This window comes from Suncus etruscus, chromosome 3 (genome assembly GCF_024139225.1).
Source record: "Suncus etruscus isolate mSunEtr1 chromosome 3, mSunEtr1.pri.cur, whole genome shotgun sequence".
Lineage (NCBI taxonomy): Eukaryota > Metazoa > Chordata > Mammalia > Eulipotyphla > Soricidae > Suncus > Suncus etruscus.
Window position 1 is genome coordinate 40,915,092 of NC_064850.1, and position 17,081 is coordinate 40,932,172.

The window sequence follows — 17,081 nt, forward strand, 5'->3', positions numbered from 1 at the left end:
CATGACACTGTTAATCTTCCTGAGGACAAAATGCACACTTGATCTATGGCAATGATTTAGAAACTGGGACCAATGCTCTATCATCCAGAATTACTCAGAGTGAGTGAGAAGCCAAGGAGAAAGCTCAAGAGATTTCATGTAAGGCTTCATCTTTGATTCTTCATCACTGCATGGTCCTCTGAGTATGGCTAGGTATGGATTGGTACCCCTAATTCCATCTGACCCTAGCAGTACTGCTTTGATTTGTCCAACACAGTTGGCTGAATATTGCAAGTAATAAGCCCCTGGACTTTCTAGGCATTGCTTGGGAGCTCCTACCCCAAAGATGAGTAAAATTTATGGTGTAGGTTCTCATACTAGGAGGTCCAAGATTCCTACTCCCTGGGCTTCTTGCAGTAAAAATGCAAGAGTTAGATTGCATGATACCACAACAGAAAATTTGTAGATGTAATTGAGGTGCCCTCACCTCTTGTCTTTGACTTTATCCCATGGGAGGCTGTCTTAGATGGGCCTGAGCTGATCATAGGAGCCCCTAGGAGCCAAGACAGGACAGTACACACTCTTTTTTTTTGGTCCCCCAATTCACAATACAGACCAGACAAGGGCCTGGGTTGAGGTGTATATGGGGTGCATTTACTGTACCTCCTCTTTCCATACAGTCAGTGTAAAGAACACAGCCTGTAGTAAGAATTGGGAGGCCTTTTCTTTTCTTTTTTTTTGATTTATATATATATATATATATATATATATATATATATATATATATAAAATCCTTCATCAGTGCAACATTCCCATGACCAATATCCCAAGTGTCCTTCCTCCCCACCCCACACTGGCCTGTACTCTAGACAGGCTTTCTACTTCCTTCATTCAGTCACATTTTGCTATGATAGTTCTCAGTGTAATTATTTCTGTGACCGCACTAAACGATTCGTGTGGTGAGCTTCATATCAGTAGCTGGACCCTCCAATCCTCCTCTATTTTGTCTCTGAGAATCATTACACAAATGTTTTTCATTTTTCTCAAAACCCATAGATGAGTGAGACCATTCTGTGTTTATCTCTCTCCCTCTGACTAATTTCACTCAGCATAATAGATTCCATATACATCCATGTATAGGAAAATTTCATGACTTCATCTCTTCTGATGGCTGCATAATATTCCATTGTGTATATGCACCATAGTTTCTTTAACCATTCATCTATTGAGGGGCATCTAGGCTGTTTCCAGAGTCTGGCTATTGTAAACAACACTGCAACAAATATAGGTGTGAGAAAGCGATTTTTGTATTATAAATACAATACAAGCCCCTAGGAGCCAAGACAGGACAGTACACAGTCTTGATTATCCTGGGGAAGACTAGTGGTTTCATGTGGATTGGTGTGTGGGTGGCATGTAACTTAGTGCTAGCTGAACTCTGAGTGGGTTATGATACTCAGCTAACTCAGGGAAAAATGCCTTCCTCCCTTTCTCTCTCTCTCTCATATACACACACAAACACACACACACACTCACACGAAACTGAACTATGCTGATGACTTTGACTTTAGAGCTTTGAGAATCAGATATCTGCCTAGCAAATATCTTGAATTAAGACTGGGAATCCCCAGCTAAATGATATCAGGTCTGCATTCTAAATCGATAGGAACTGAGAGACTCACTGAGCCTTCAAAGTGCTGGTGTTTGTGGGGATTCATCAACGGTGATAGGAAACCAATTGGATCGAAAGAATATCAGGGATATAAACATGGCCTGGAATGAACTAAGTACCCAGGGAGTGATTTTGTTCTCACCAATTTCTCTTCAGTGATTTTTGTAGGAAGTACAAAGTTCCAACCCACATGGGTAGTGAGTCGGCTTTATTACTCTTCATCCTATGTTGGTCTGCACAGGCTGGGGGTACCTTCTAACACTTTTCTTCCACTGAAGCTGCTGGAAATCCATGGTCAAGATTGGTCTCTTTGACATCTTCTCCCTTTGTTTAGTAGATAGCTGTTTTCTTCATGCCAGCCCAGGGCCTGCTTTCCATGTGTGTGGGCAGAAACATTTCTCTTAAAGGGCTCCAGAATTGCTGAACTCCTTGACCTCATTTTTTTTTTTTTTTGCTTTGTCTTTTTTTGTAGCCATAAACTCTATGCTCAGGGTTTTCTCCCAACTTTAGGCTCAGGATCTACTCCTGAAGGGACTCAGAAGACTATATGGAGTGGTACCTACTGTACCAGTTTCCTTTGATATTATTTGAACATCTCTTAAAAAGATACATCATTTCCCAAATGCAGCATACTATGCAGTTCTGGGAGTTAGGTCTTTGCAGGACACAGAAGGATGCACCTTTGAAGCTCAAATAAAATTTCCTTTCAGACAATGCAGTTTTAGTCTGTGCAGAGTCAGTTCAGACTTCTCCCTGGCAGGAGTTTGGAGAAGGGCTTTGGGTCTTACTGTCTCAAGGATGCTACTTCTATTTGGTCTGGGTTCAAGTGGATGTGGGAGTCAGAGGCTCTGCAGGTTCTGTTGAGAGCTCCAGGGATGCAAGATGCTACTTCTGCTCTAAATTTCTGTTTCCTGGGTCTCATACAGAAAGAAAACTTGAGGTGACTGAAATTCCACAAAGCCATGCCTGAATGGGCTGGGAATATAGTTTCTCTTCTTGGATGTGCCAAGGACATATCTTCATTACCTCTTGGGCTGGGTGTTGACTCTTCACTGTCTTGCTCTTGCGTCCCAGAGAATCAAGGATTTTGCAAGACAAAAGCCCAGAAAACATCAGTAATTTGTTCTGCTTCTGCCCAGTGCTCTCTCTTTGTACCTCTGAAGCAAGCACACAAGCAGAGTAAATATGTCCAAAGAATAGAAGAGTTTCTGGGGCAGGAAAGAAAACTTGAATTCAGATTTCAAAGTATTATTTGGCCATGTATCATTTTGGGCTCAGTCCAGGGTGTCTAGTAAGCTGTCTTTTCAAATAAGCTGTTCCGTGTCTCCAGGAGGCTTCCTTCCTCAAAAGGTAATTCTGGTGGACAGTGAAGGACAGGGCACTCTGGATATTTAAGGCTCAAAGCAAAACTCGAGGCTGGAGCTGAGAATTCCTGCCATACTGGCTTCTCTGACACCCTGTTTTTGGTATACCAAGAGATAAGTCTCTCCAATTTAGTGAGTAGAATAGATGTATTCAGATGGAGGACAAAAGCACATTCAGAAAGAGCTTGTGATAAAGGTACAAAATAGTTCTAAAATATTCTAATTTGGGAGCTACTTTGAGTCACTTCCAAGGCAATCCAAAGCACCAACCTGAATATTTCTTCATTTTATTCCTGTTGACTTGAGAGATTCCAGAGTTTTTTCTGACTTTGGTATTCTGCACACAATGGGCACAGTGACTCAGGATGAACCAATCATAGAACCTCACACCCCTAACCCTCAGATTGGCTACTAATTGGGTCAATCAATCTCTACTTTCAGCCAATCTCATTGGCCAATTTCCTATTAACTAGACTGGGTCAATAAGATTCCTTTTATTTTCTTATGTACCTCTATGTGAAAGTGTAGGGGACAGGATTCTGGGGGTTCAGGAGTTAAATGAGATGGCTGAAATATAAACTGGGTTGAAATACACTGATTCTAAGCCTCGTAACTCCTAATTCTCAATTTGACCCCTGATTTTCAAATAGGCCTCTGATTCAGCCACTTGGCTTGAGGCCAAGAAGCCCACTGTCTCCCTGAAGCTGAAAGCTAAAAATTCCTGGCTGTCAGCTTTCCTGGGTTCAGATCAACCCAGTTTATGTTTCGGCCATCTCCTTTAGCTCCTGAACCCCCAGAATCCTGTCCCCTACACTTTCACTCTTGACAACATACCCTCATCTCCAGAACAGAGAAATTAGCACCAAAAGTTTCTTCTGGATTTGAAAACTCTAGAGGCCATTTTTCTTGCTCCACAAGATCCATTTTCAGAAGACTCACTGTGTTGAACCCTTTGCCTACAAAGCATGCTGACTATTTGGTTTTACTACTCTTTGGGAAATCCCTAAGGCAGTGCCCTTATTACAAACTTCCTGATTTTGATTGAGATGCCTGTCTTCTGGGGTATTCATGTGACACACAATGGGACCTTAGGGATGTTGGAGAGAGTTTTGCATCAAAGAGACTTGTCCTCTGGGTTCTAAAGTTGATATTCACCCTAACATATGGGCAAGTTTGCCTGCAATTGAGAAAATTAATGGTATTAAGCCTTGGTGAAAAGCACCAGGTCCCCAGAAGAAAAGTGATCATGTGAACCTCTGTCCAGCTTCATTCTGGGCCATTAACATGCTCTATACATGCTTCTTCCTCCCAATCTTGTTATACCGATTTTGGGTGACTTTCATTGTAAAACGAGTTCTAATATTTAGACACCAGTCATTCCTATTAATCTGGAAGAGGTTTGTTCTCCTTGTGTTCTAGAAGAGTTCTGTTTTCCTAGTGTAGGGATGAGAATCATCTAAATTAACTCTAAATGTAATATGGTTTGAAATACCCATTTCATGCTACTCCATTAAGCCTGAGTGCCAAGCACAGTATCTCATCAGGAGTGAAAAAGCCAGGAAATTCTGAGAAATGATAGAGGAGTAGAGCACCAAAGAAATCAATAACTGCATGATAGCAATAGTCTTTCTATTCTCCCAGCATTAGAAATAAAGCAAAGGATGCTGAGACATGAGGAAGTCAGGACAGAGAGGTAAGCTCTAAACTCACAATTTTTAGGGAAATCTCCTGGAAGGAAAGGCTTCCCTCTCTGAGATTGATTCAGTGTTCATTTTCTGGAGATGCTAAGATCTGGAGAACCTCAAAGATGTTCTCCCAGTGTCCAAAGCAGTGTCCCCACGTCCTACCTTTATCTTTATGTTAAAAATATATCTATACCTTTCATTCTGACTAATTTTACTCATCAAGACAATCAAGTTCCATTAACGTAGGATCAAATGACATAATTTTTATTTTTATTAGAGACTTATAGTATTCTGTTGTGTGTAGACTACAGCTTCCAATGAGTTAGATACAAAAGAATGATCTCATTCATATATGAGGCTTAATATACAACAAGGCAACATAATGTGAGAAGTGATTCATAAAATTTTTGGGGGGTGGATGTTGAAAGGGAGGGTCCTTAAAATTGATCCTTAGGGAAAGAAGGTGGGTATACTTGCTAATGGGTGTGGGAAAGCCATCATAAATAACAGTAATATTGTAAATCACAGTACATCAATCAAATAAAATTTAATTAAATTTAAAACCAAAGATGTTTCTAGTCATTTTCTTGTTGACAGAAGAAGGCAAGGTGAACCACATGCTGGGAAGCTCTATTCATTGTAAAGCATGCTCCAAGCCTCCCAATACTTTCGAAGACTCTCTTGACATGGGCCAAGGTGACATTTTCTTCCACCCTGCTGTGAAACTCATTTTCAACCAGAACAAAACACACCAGAACCAAATGGGAAGTGAATCCAGGAGATGGTCCTACTGAGTCCTCAGGGAGCAAGTATGGTGCCTGAAGAGTTCCTTGCAAAAATCTGGAGGTAGCAAAGATGTTTTATGGACATATGCAGCCAAGAAATTTACTCAGAAATAGACACTGTTTTGGCAGAATGGAAGTGTTCTATCAGTACAAAATGACTCCAAATGACTGGAGGATTCAGTTTTGTTCATCTGTAGGCTTCAATTTGGGAAGGGAGTCAAAGTCCAAGCTTTGCAGAAGGCTTGGGCACGTCCTCAATTTTCTCACATATCTTCCTTCTCACTGCTTACATTTTCATTTGAAAGTTCTTTACCTGAGTTTTCAAGTGTGTGTGAGAACAGACAATGGCAGTGTCTAGTGGAGATCTACTTGACCACGCCTAGGTCTCTGGAACTGGTCTGTGGTGAGACTAGCAGCTTCTCCAGGCAAATGCACCCAATCAGTTATTGATAGGCTACTGAGTGATGCAGATTCAACTCCCCAAAGTAGGGGGCAAAGTGGACTGTTTGGTGAACTCCACAGTTTCAATGTTTGCCCCCTGCTTTCTGCAGGCTTTTCTTCAGTACCTTGGGAGATACCAGCGTCCCTAATCCAGGCTGTCCTACTGGTATAGAGGCATATCATCTGCTTTCTCAACCCTCTACTTCCCCATGGCCTCCCCCTCACCTAAAATGTAGTATTTGTGAATGTGGTCTAGGGCAAGGATGACACATACTCACACACATGCTGGGTGAACTGACAAGATAATACATATATTGGACACAAAATTCAATAGGTGTGAAAACATGATGAGAAGCTGTCTACACTTGGTGTTAACACTGTCTTCCAGTCGTGGATTTATTTTGAACAGGGAAGACCAAGTTTCTCATATATATGCTCAGAGTTGTTCTCTGTTTTTGCAGCTCATCAGGTAAACACACATATATGTGCATGAACAAATATGGGTACCAAGTTCATAAAGACCTACACGTATGAATTGCAAGCACTATGTACAAGGTTCAGGTAAAACTTAGCAGACACCCAGGCAGGTGGAGTTCTCATCCCAATGCTCATGCTTCACAGAATATGTGTCCACTCTTCTCCTTGCATTCTTTCTCCTCAGCCATCTGTCTTGGCAAGAACTCAACATCATACAAACTGGAGCTGTGTACTTGAACAGTGTGATTGAGAGTTCCAGGAGTGATGATCCCAAATATAAATTCATCAGGATCCTTTGTATAGATGTTGGTTAGTTCCAGTCCCACTGGGCTAAGGGTTATGATAAGCTCTGTGGGTAGTTCTGTTAGCAGAACTCTTCCTTGGGGCCACGGCTTCATGGTCAAGTGGAGGTGACTGGGTCTGGGAGATCTCCTGGGTGCCATATTTCTTCCAAGGAAGAACTTAGAGTCTTGCCATAAAGACCAAAATCTTCACTGGTGAGTTTTCCATCACTCCTTCCATGGTCCCCACTCCCACCCCCAGTGATGAAATTGGACAGTTATAAACTATGTTTAGAATGTGTCCTTGACTTCTCACTGCCCTGTCTTCATTGCCTATATCTGCTGGTGTCTGAGAATACTATGTGTGTAATGGTAGCAGAACTCCTAGAACAGAGCTTTGTGTAGTAATTTCTTGAAGGTTCTGGTCACCCCTGTGTTACTACTTTGATGGAAATGGCTCCATTACCAGGCCACCTTATTTCCAGATCCAGGAGAAGCTGAGTTCTTGTGTTTTTTTCATGGGAACTAGTAGCTAAACTGCATAAGTGATGGGGCCAATGGGCAGGTGCTTGCTCTTACTTTTGATCCAAAGCCATTTAAAACATCTCAGACTTTGGAAGGAGGATTTGGGTATGAATGTAGCCATCAAAATTCCTCTACTTAGATTCAGGTAGAATGAAATTTAGGAAGCAAAGTGGCCATGGCAACTTCTTCCTCCCAGAGAGAAGGGGTCTCCTGATGCTCCTCTGAGCTCCCTTGTCCCCCCAGTTTCTGGAAAAAAGAGTCTTGAGGTTCTGAGCTACCATCAGAACACTGGGATGAGCTTAGAAATGGCATTAATTTTTTTTTATATTTTTTTGGCCATGATACAATCACACTTTGCTCAGATTCTAAAGATGCCCAGAATCTCATCAGGCCTTTCTCTACTTCTTCTCATTCAATATCTACACCACAAACACAAAAGCATTTCCCAACACCACAGGAGTGCACCTTCTCCATCTCTCATCCTTACTCATGTGTCCTGGGCTAGATCCTTTCCCTCTCATAAAGCAAATTTCATACATTTTATCCTAAAAAATAAAAATAAGTCTCCTCTGAGATGCCATGTGGTGCTTTGGCCAATCCATAGACTATAAAGTAATAGGCCTATGCCCAGGTACCCAGGTGCTCTGAAATACCCATTTAATGTGGATTTCATCTGCCATCAAAGGCTGCTATCTCTCTGCACAGAACCATGTCTGGTGTTAGACTTTACTGCTCTTCCATCAGATAAATATGAACTTTGTCAATCTCCATTTATTTAGCTCCCCCTACCCCCAAGCTCTTGAACTGGGGAAAAAGCTCCTCAGCTGCAGGCTTGCTGCCTTCAGGGAGAAACTCAACCTGTCAGTTAACTCATTGGGAAGAGAGACATTTTATTCACTGCCTGGCACTTCTCTCTCTCCCCCATGAAGGCAGGGAGTGACTTCAGGTATCTCTGTCCAAAGATAACCAGTCCTTCTGCCAACAACAGGAAACATGTGAAATTCCCAAGCATATATACAGTGGGGATGGGCTTCTTTGTTGGAGGTTGGGGTGACTTTAAGAATGCTTCCGTGCTTACTGGTGTTGGAGCAGAGATGAGAAAGATGAGGAATTCCCTTGGACATATAAAGAAAAGATAGAAAAACAGCAGAAGGAAGGTGTGGAGATGAGGAGATGATCAATTATACTTTAGACAAAGTTAGGAGATCTTACCTAGAGGATGTTGGAGGGTAGTGACAGGAACATAACCTCTTCTATTAACTATTTTCTTTCATCCCAAGGAAGTGCATGGACAAGTGTCACCAATCAGGTTGGCCAGGAACCCACTGTTTGTTGTACACTGTCTTGGAAAACCGAGGATCAGACTTGAATGTCTTGATTTATGTGTCTGGATCTTGTCATCATTTCCTTCTCTGCCTTTAAATTTCTTCCTTCAACTGCCTGCTTCTTGGCAAGTGATAAATTCGCCCAAACAGGATCTTCAGTGGATCCCACTGAATCATGGTGGTGAGGAAATTATTCTTTTTTATCAATACGCCATGCTATTTTTGGTTTGTTTGTTTGTTTTAGTTTTGTTTTTGTTTTTGGGCCACACTCGGTGATGCTGGCTATGTGCTATGTGCTCAGAAATCGCTCCTGGCTTGGGGGACCAAATGGGACTTTGGGGAATTGAACTGTGGTTCACCCTAGGTCAGCGTGTGCAAAGCAAATGCCCTACCGCTTGCACCATCACTCTGCCCCCCAATATGCCATTTCTTAACTATACTCCTGACTGACTGAAACCAGATTTAGAGATGGGGTTTAATGCCTTTCACACACACACACACACACACACACACACACACACACACACACACACACACACTCAGGCAAATGTAGGCAATAGGTTTATTATCACTAGTAGAATAGCTGCTCAACAAGGGATTATGCACTTCAAGGTACAGACATTTTCAAAGCCCTAAAACAATGTCATAGCAAGAACCAAAAATTGTTTTGTTAGTCCCGTTACCTCCATTATTGATGCTTTGTGTGCACATATTGTCTTCTACAAACATTCCTCTCTTCCCCTTTTTTCTGAGTTTGCCATAAGAACACTCGAAAAGGTCTTCAATTTCTAATTTGCTTCCCTCCTGCCACCTTCCCATTTTAGGTTTTTTTTTTGTGTGTAAATAATTCACCCCCAACTCCTTAGATGAGGTGATTTGGAAATAATGGCTTTGACTTCACCACCACTATAACTAGATGACGAAGCAACAACAAATCGGAGTACTTCTTCCCTTGGCAGGCACTTGATTAGTCTAGAGATGCGCACATGAAGTAGCTCATGTTCCAGAAAGAAATCATCTGAAGGTGTGTAAAGTCAGATTTTGATTTTGGACCAATCAACTGTAGTCAGGAAGTTCTGTTTACAAGGATGAAAGGACACTTTCTGTTCACAAGAATGGAGGGAATGGGGAAGTTCTCCAGGAAAAAGGTTCTATCTTCCTTCCTTCCTTCTGTCCTCCCTCCCTCCCTCATTTCCTCCCTCCCTTCCTCCTTTCCTCCCTTCCTTCTCTCCCTCTTTTCTCTCCCCTCCACTTTCTTTCTTTCTTTCTCTTTCTTTCTTTCTTTCTTTTTTCTTTCTTTCTTTCTTTCTTTCTTTCTTTTCTTCTTCTTCTTTCTTTTCTTTCTTTCTTTTCTCTTTCTTTTCTTCTTTCTTCTTTCTTTCTTTCTTTCTTCTTTCTTTCTTTCTTTCTTCTTTCTTTTTTCTTTCTCTCTCTCTCTCTCCCTCCCTCCCTCTCCCCCCCTCCCTCCTCCCTCCCTCCCTCTCTCTCTCTCTCTCTCTTTCTTTCTTTCTTTTTTCTTTCTTTCTTTCTTTTTCTCTTTCTTTCTTTCTTTCTTTCTTTCTTTCTTTCTTTCTTTCTTTCTTTCTGTCGTTCTTTCTTTCTCTTCTTTCTTTCTTTTTCTTTCTTTCTTTCTTCTTTCTTTTTCTTTCTTTCTTTTTTTCATTTTTTCTCTTTATTTTTGTAATACAGTTGTTCACAGTCTGTGAATTCAACACCAATCCCCACCAACAGTATAATCTTCCCTCTACCACTGTCCTCAGTTTCTCATCCACACCACAAACCCGTCATTTTACAGAAACAAAATAAGTCATTTTACATTGCTCGCTACCAAAAAGTAGTTAATGGGATTATCTAAAAATACTACAATGAAAGCACATTTTTGAAAATTGTAGTATATCACAATGGGATCATCAAAGTTATTGTTTGAGCATTTACTAAGTTGTTTGTTGCTAGTTGAACCACTGGTGTTATTATTTTTGTTTATTTTTAACATTTTAACTTTACAAAGTAAAAATATGTTTAAGAATCTTGGGTATAGTTTGCTCAAACTGAAAGTGTCTTCTTAAATTTTTGTTTTAAAATCCCTTCACTTGCTAAACAAAGAAACTGTGGTCTAGAGCCCAGAAGGGATTGTGGGTTTTGGTGAGGAACTTGTGCAACAGGTACTGGAAAACAGGTCTCTGACTTTGGCCAAGTGCTCTCCATTACCCTGTCTCTTGTTACCTTGGTTTTGTGGTTTTCTAAAAGGAAAAGCAAACAAGAAAGCATTAAGCAGCAACAGAAGGAGACCACCTATGCCTTGAAGCCATTAATATGGGGGTAGCTCCTTTTAGACCTGGCCTTGGCTTCTTGGTTGGTGCTCTGTTAGCCAGTTTATTGTCCTCAGACATTTTCATTACAGCTTCTACCCACTGTGATGCATTGGCACCATGCCATTCCTTGTGTACATGCCAAGATGCTTTTAGAAAGCCATTAAAGGAAAACTTTCCAGAGGAGTGTGCTGGAGGAAATGAATTCCTGAAGGTTAACATGCCTGGGATATAGGATTGACCACAATGGAAAGCCCAATATGAAAACCTACAAAGGGCCACCATCAAAGACAGACTTATTCTATTCTGCTTTGCCATGCATTCATATGTCTTCTATCTATACCACCCAAAGACAACAAGAACTCTACCTGCAGAAATAACCAAAGCATCAGGGACTGGGATGATGCTGCACACCCATCTACTTTTCATCTAATTCTGTCCCAATGCCCTGAGTAACTGGGGCTTTATCAATTCAAGTATCTAGTACTTAGTGAATTCTAATATCCCCAGTGACAAAGGTACCCCAATATGAAAATATTCCCCAATACTCAAATCCTAAATAAACATAATACATTGATGTCCCTTTGAAGGAAAAGTTAATTAGATGACTAGGATCAGAAGTACAACTTATTTGAACATAATGAATAATCCTGTCTATGCTTTTCAGCCAGATTTGTGTTGCTTCTGGAATCTGTGACCATTGAGAAAACTTCTCTATTGTTACACATAATGATTATTATTTTAAAGTATTTCTCTTAGTAATGCTTTCTGGCATATATTTATAATAAGTCTCCTTCTGATAGAGTGGCCAGAGACTTTTTCTGTTTTTAGGATTAAGTGAATATCCTTCTTTCAGGAACCTCGCCTGAATGGTCTTGCTCTTCCAATGGTTTCCTATTAAACATTGACTGACTCTCAAAGCTAAGTGCCTCATGTAGTGTTGGCTGATTTGCTGGTGTAAATACACCATCACAGCTGCTTTTCAGTGACCAACGTGATGTCACTGAACAGAGCATGGGAGAGAGAGGCACATAATAGACACAGCAGTACAAACACCCTCAAGGGCATATAGTGTAGTGAAACACAACAGACTTGTTAGAAGATGCCAACTTATAGCCTTCATTTTAAATGCACATCATTTACATGTAAGTACATCAAACTGATACTTGAGTCATATCTGTGTTTATTTAGAAATGAACTATAAAATCCCTGAGAATTTCAGATTTGGTTAGAGCTGATTCACCCTACAACTCAGTATCTTCACTTGTAAAATGAGGATGATATTTGCTTGCTGGGGGAATGTGTAGAGCAATAAATTCAGGCATGTTTGTAAGAGTGTCTGGTTGCTGATAATACTGGATGTATCTCAGCAGTTGGGGTTGGTACTCCACTTCCACTGTGATCACACTCACAAAGACTTTCTAGTTTTTATGTCTGCCCTGAATCTGGGACTGTGTCTGTGGCAGTCTTCCAAGGGTTACTTAGTGAGCCTCAAGTCACTTTGCAGAGAGGTTATGCCAGGGAGATATTCAATTCAGGCACTGGGGTCTATGGAACCACGGCATCTTCCATTAATTACTGAGACTAGGTTTTCTCATTTGTAAATGGAGTTTGGGAGGGAGGGGAATGAGGAGAAATAAATGAGTAATGTGTGTAGATGCCTTGTATATAATGAATTCCCAATATATATATTTTTCTATAAACCATTTGTTAACTGTTAACCGAGAAGTCCTCTGAGGGTTCAATAGACTATGTCTATGGATAGACTAGTTTTAGGACACAGGTTTACTCTGTTTTTAACACCCTAAGTAACTCAGTGCTACTCACCCTAAGTAACCTATAATCACTCAGTCTTTACCTTTGAGATTGGAAAAAGGTACCATGAGAAAACCTTCTTCCATACCTTCTCCCTTTATACATGGAACAGTTTGCTCCTTATGTGATCAATTGGATTATTCTGCTCACAGAACCTTTCTTTGATACCCTTAGTCTTGGCAGTCTCATGGCTCCCCCATTTTGAAACATTGGGCACCATTTCTTCTATTTTATTAATATGAATGAGAGGAGTCATTTGTGTGCCAGAATCAGTTAAAAATTCTGACTTTCTTCATTAATAAATACCAGGTTGTACATGGCATTGTATTGGCTGGGTCCTCATTAGGCAACCAGAGATATGTATTTATTCTGTAAAGGATTATTGCTCCTTTCTCTTTTGCTTTTCCTGCTCTTTTTGAAAATTTGAGGTCAAATGGTTTATAATAATATTAAATTTGTTTTGATAGTTGCAGTGTCTCAAGGTACCTCCACCATTTTTCTAAGGTTCCCTCTGCTCCCATTTCCCCATTTTATTGATCCTGTCTCAGAATTTGTTTCCACTTGGAATTATCTAGTTACATGGAAATGAGCCACAAGCTCTGGGAACCAGTCTGTGGCTTAGCTCTTTCCGTTGTGCCCCCACTTTTCTCACTAACATAAAACGTGTCCACAAGTCATGCCTCCCCATGAACAACTTGTAGTTATTCCCAAGATTCAGTTAGCCACTTTGTCCAGGCCAGGCTCTTGAGCCCTGCTGTGGGTTTAGAATCATATTGTTGATGGAGGAGAAATAGTACAGTGCTAGGATGTTTGTCTTGCTTGTGTCCAACCAGGTTTGATTCCTGACATTAGTATGATCCCTAGAGCCCGACCAGGAGTGATTCCTGAATATAGAGTCAGGAGTAAGCCCTGGGCACCACTTGGTATGACCCCAAACTAAAGAAAACAAAAACCAAATAGAAACACACTTTGAGATTTATTATGCCACATAACCATAATATAATGAAACCATGTGACTACCTTGTGAATTTCCCAACAACCTATGAACCCTCGTGACTATGAGTTGCTCCTTTCATTCATTTGTCCCCTGAGGTGCTTGGTTGAGGCTTATATTTTTTGGGGTTGGGGGTAGTTCTACACAAATGAAGCATCTCTGTCCTGGGCTGACTTAAGATCTTCAAGAAACAGTAATGGCAGAGTATCTTCCCTCTCTCGGCCATCTTCTTTCTTCCTTTAACTTATCTCTCATTTCTGTCTTCTCTCTTTTCTTTCTTTCCCTCTCCTTTCTTGCGTTCTCTCACTATTCTTTCTTTCATTTTTCTCTTATTTCTCTCACTCTTTCCAGTTTTTGATATTCTTTACTCCCTCTTCCCTTTTTACTCTTCTCCCATCTCTATTTCTCTCTCTCTCTCTCTCTCTCTCTCTCTCTCTCTCTCTCTCTCTCTCTCTCCCCTCATTTAAATTGAGAAAAAAACTTCTTCAGAAATGAAGTTTGTGAAGTTTGGTAAAGCCATTCTGTTGACTAGATTGGTCACAGATTCGGGGGTTTGTTATATTTAAGATCACAGCCTGAGACTGGCAGGATTTCTTCTTACTTTACAGAAAAAATTCTTGTTCCTATTCAGGCCTTCAGGTGGTTAGATGAGACCTATCCACAGGATGGAGGTTCATCTTTTTTTTTTTTTTTTTTTTACTCAAGAACCATCAGCATAAATGCTAATCTCAGCCCCTAAACACCTCATGGAAACAACTAGAAAGTTTGACCAAAATGTTTGACCAAAAAGATATCCACTGGGGCCCAATTATATTTCAAACACATTCAACTGCCAGGCTCATGGGAGGTGTCTTTGTTTTCGTCATTGTCAATAGGCTACAAAAGTTAATAACTTTATTGCTGATGTGATCAAAGTTCCTTTTCCAGGAAGTCATTGAAGATACCAAAAGATTTGCCCCCAGTACCAGAGGAGGTCTTCCCTTCTTTTTTTTTTTTTGGTTTTTGGGCCACACCCAGCATTGCTCAGGGGTTACTCCTGGCTGTCTGCTCAGAAATAGCTCCTGGCAGGCACGGGGGACCATATGGGACACTGGGATTCTAACCAACCACCTTTGGTCCTGGATTGGCTGCTTGCAAGGCAAACGCCACTGTTCTAGCTCTCCAGGCCCAGGTCTTCCCTTCTTTAGGGAGAAGGTGTGGCTCCATCTGACAACTTTCCAGAGAACTAAATATGCTTCCAGTATTGTGTAAGGACTGTGAGGTGTTTCAGCTTTACCCTCCCTTTCTGGTTCTTACTCATTCACTCCTAAAGCACCTGTTAAATAATGAATGTGCGAAATGAATGATCGATCCTGAGGGTTGAGACAGGTCAGAAAATGGTCAGCTGAAAGGGTAAGGCAGCCAGAGGGCACTTCCTTTTCTGGTTTGGGTGGTCTTGCTTGGTTGGCTTTCCTTTCACCTGCCCCTCCTTCTCCTCAGCCTTTTTGTCCTTAGTCTATGGAGGATGATGTAATGGGATGGAAGAGTCTGAGAATATGTCTCTGCTCTCCGCGAGTTCTCTCTTTCTTTAATTTCTGACTACAGGTCCTGTATAGGGAGTAGTGGGTGTGAGAGGTCTTTTTTTTTTTTTTTCAGGATCTAGGAGAAAAAAGTTAATAAAAAAGATGAGTCAATTGCCACACAGCAAACTATACCCAGAAAACTCCTTCCTTTCATCCTGAATTTATTTATTTGTTCGTCTTGTATTTTGGGCTACTTCCTGAGGTATTTAAGACTTATTCTTGTTCTTGTGCTCAGCACTCTTTCCTCTCAGGCTGGGGAGACCTTATGGTATGAAAGGAGTTGAATTCAGATCAATATTGTGCAAGGCAAATGCCCTACTTGCTGTAATATTATTGCACAGACCCCAAATCTTTTCCTTCCTTCCTTCCTTCCTTCCTTCCTTCCTTCCTTCCTTCCTTCCTTCCTTCCTTCCTTCCTTCCTTCCTTCCTCCTTCTTCCTTCCTTCCTTCCTTCTTTCTTTCTTTTTCTTTCCTTCTTTATTTTTTCTTTCTTCTTTCTTTCTTTCTTTCTTTCTTTCTTTCTTTCTTTATTTCTTTCTTTCTTTCTTTCTTTATTTATTTCTTTCTTTCTCTTTCTTTCTTTCTTCATTCTTTCTTTCTTCTTTCTTTCTTTCTTTCTTTCTTCTTTCTTTCTTTCTTTCTTTCTTTCTTTCTTCTTTCTTTCTTTCTTTCTTTCTTTCTTCTTTCTTTCTTTCTTTCTTTCTTTCTTTCTTTCTTTCTTTCTTTCTTTTTTTCTTTCTTTCTTTCTTTCTTTCTTTCTTTCTTTCTTTCTTTCTTTCCTTCCTTTCTCTCTCTCTCTCTTTTTTCTTTCTTTCTTTCTTTCTTTCTTTCTTTCTCTTCCTTCCTTCCTCCTTCCTTCCTTTCTTCCTTCCTTCTTTCCATCTTTCCTTCCTTCCTCCTTCCTTCCTCCTTCCTTCCTTCCTTCCTTCCTTCCTTCCTTCCTTCCTTCCTTCCTTCCTTCCTTCCTTCCTTCCTTCCTTCCTTCCTTCCTTCCTTCCTTCCTTCCTTCCTTCCTTCCTTCTTTTTTCTGATTTAAGGGCACACTCAGTGATAATCTAGGCTTACCTCTGACTCTGCTCAGCAGGAATAATATTCAGTAAGCCATGTACAAGCAAGTGCCCTACCTGCCATATTACCTTTCCAGTCCTCATGGGAAATATTTTCTAAACAAATCATCCTAGTATTTGCCGACACCTCATCCTTGCATGCTGCCTCATGCTCCTGATGCTCTGGACATGACTGAGATCTTGGTATGTATGAAATGAGAGCATGAAGGACCCTGAAGACATGCATTTCTGAACAGATCCCAACTTTCCACCTTTACTGGCTGTGAGCAAGTACCTCCTCTTCTACCTTTCTCTCAGTCTAGAAGCTCTGGTTTTAGTAGGGGAAGCAAGGGCAAGGGCACAGTGCTGCAAAATTAAAGCAGCCAGCATTGCCTTTCCTGACTCCCCTTTGGCTGGGAGAGATGCACTATCCAATTTTGGCCAATGGGACAAAACCCTATGGACCTGTAGGTTTTGTTTATTATTGGGGGAAGCTAGACCAGGCAGTGTTCAGGAGTTACTCCTGAGTTCGAGCTCAGGAATCACTCCTGGTGGGCTTGAGGGACCCTATGGAATGCTGGGAATTGAACCTTGGTCAATTGATTGCAAGGCAAATACCCTACCTACTATGGTCCCCACTCCAGCTTCTGGACCAGAAGTTTCTTTAGTGAGACCTGACTTTGCTTCTGAGCCTTCCCATAGGGCAGTGATATGTCATCTTCCTGATATGTTCCCAGGAGCAGTTGCACATGCATGTTTACAACAAACACATTATAGGACCTTAGCATATCTCATCCCAGGAAAAAGGACCCGGATCCTCA

General features: G+C 41.0%; 1 non-coding gene across 1 annotated transcript; it reads right to left on the minus strand.

Moving 5' to 3' along the window:
- Positions 1 to 568: 568 nt before the first annotated feature.
- Positions 569 to 700, minus strand: LOC126005130 (small nucleolar RNA SNORA51). The gene has a single exon (XR_007494305.1). It is a non-coding gene; the product is annotated as a small nucleolar RNA SNORA51 (small nucleolar RNA).
- Positions 701 to 17,081: the final 16,381 nt, after the last annotated feature.